This window comes from Theropithecus gelada, chromosome X (genome assembly GCF_003255815.1).
Source record: "Theropithecus gelada isolate Dixy chromosome X, Tgel_1.0, whole genome shotgun sequence".
In the NCBI taxonomy this organism is placed as follows: domain Eukaryota; kingdom Metazoa; phylum Chordata; class Mammalia; order Primates; family Cercopithecidae; genus Theropithecus; species Theropithecus gelada.
The window spans coordinates 7,969,966-7,971,998 of NC_037689.1; positions in this window are offsets into that span (position 1 = coordinate 7,969,966).

The following is a 2,033-nucleotide window of genomic DNA, read 5'->3' on the forward strand; positions in this document are numbered from 1 at the left end:
GCTGTAGTCACAAGCTGGTAGCTCTACTGGTCTGAGATCACAGTGGGGGCCTCACCGCTTCAACTCCACTAGGCATTATCCTGGTGGAGACTGTCTGCAGTGGCCCTGACCTCACAGCAGCCTTCTGCCTGGGTTGTATGCTCTAAGTTCCAGGTGGCTCCATCCTTTGAAATCCATTTGCAGGCAATCATACCCCCACAGCTCAATTATACTGTATGCCAGCAAAGACAGCACCAAGTGGGTGCCACCAGGAGTTACTGCCTATGCCCTCTGGAGGAGTGGCCACTGTAGCCCATACTGTACCTGGATTCACTGGAGCCACACCTGGGATGATCAAGGTGCACTGAGCCAGAATGCAGAGAGCAGATCCTTGAGGCAGTGTTGGGCAGCAAGCACTAAGGCCCATGGATGCCTCAGCTCCTTTTTCGAAATCTTTCTGCCTGCAAGGCCCTAGAACTATGGGCCTGTGAAGGGAGGGCCAGCACATCTCTGAAATGCCTTTGGGGTCATTCTTCCATTATCTTGATGAATAAAACCTGGCTGATCCATACTAATCTCCTTATTAAATAGTTGGCTGGCCACACACATTGATGTTCTCGTGATGTTCAAGCATTCAAGAGAAGACATGCCAAACCACCAGTACTTAACTCAGAAATTTCATCAGCCAAGTATCCTATTTCGTTGCTTGCAAGGTCTACTTTCTAACAAACACTAGGACAGTAATAAAGTTCAGCCACATCCTTTCCCCCTTTATAACAAGGATCACCTTTCCTTCAGTTTCCAATAGTACGTTACTCATTTCCATCTGAGTCTTATCAGAATGGCCTTTACCATCCATATTTCTATGAACAGTTTGTTCATGACCACTTAGATATTCTCTAAGAAGACTGAGGTTTTCTCTACAGCTCTCCTATTCTTCAGAGACCTCACCAGAGTCACCATTTAAGGCCCTTTTATGGCGATGTAGGTTTTTCCTACCATCTACCTCAAAATTTGTCCAGTCTCTACCTATTATCCAGTTCTGAAGGTGCTTCCATATTTTAAGTACTTGTTAGAGCAGCACCTCCACCTCTTGGTACCATTTTTTGTCTTAGTCCATATTTTAATTCTGCTATAACAAAATGCCATAAACCAGGAAGCTTGTAAACAATAGACATTAACTTCTCACAGTTCTGGAAGCTGGAAATTCCAAGATTAAGATGCTGCCGGATTTAGTGTCTGGTGAGGGCCCATTTACTGGTTCATAAATACAGCCTTCTCACTGTGTCTTCACATGGTGGAAAAGGAAAGGCATCTCTCTGCGGCCTCTTTTATAAGGGCACTAATCCCATTCATGAGGACTCTGACTTTAGCCTGCAGTGGGAAGGCTTGCTGAGAAACTCAAGTTCCCACCACTGGGATGGGCGATTCCCCTCTCTGGCTAGGGTGGTCCAAATGCTCCCCCCATGGGTGGATGCCAGCTGAGCTCAGCACAGCTTTGCTTTCCACTGTGACAGTGCAGCACTGAGTTCAATACCAAGTCCCCCAGTTGCTGTGCTGTCCCTCCTCCAAGTGCACAGATTCTCTCCATGTGAAATGGCTCCTGCTGGGGGATGGGGGAGGGGTGGCATCAGCAATACAAGATTGTCTTTCTTACCCTCTTCAGTGCCTCTTTCAGTGATGTGAAGTTAAAATCAGGTACTGTGATTGCTCATATTATTTTTGGTTCTTATAATGGTGCTTTTGTGTGTGTGCATATAGTTGCTTGTTAAAATTTGGTGTTCCTGTGGAAGGGGGGAATGACCAGTGGAGGCTTCTATTCTTACTCTGCTCCTGTGTATGTCTTTTGGCTCCTCAGTTAAATTTGTTCCTAAGTATTTTACTCTTTTTGATGCTATTGTAAATTGAAGTGTTTTCTTGATTTCTTTATTGTTTCCCATTGCTAGTCTATAGAAATGTAAATGATTTTTGTGCACTGATTTTGTATGCTCCAACTTTGTTGTATTGGTTTATTAGTTGGAATCGTTTATTTTGTGGAATCTTCAGGGTTTTTA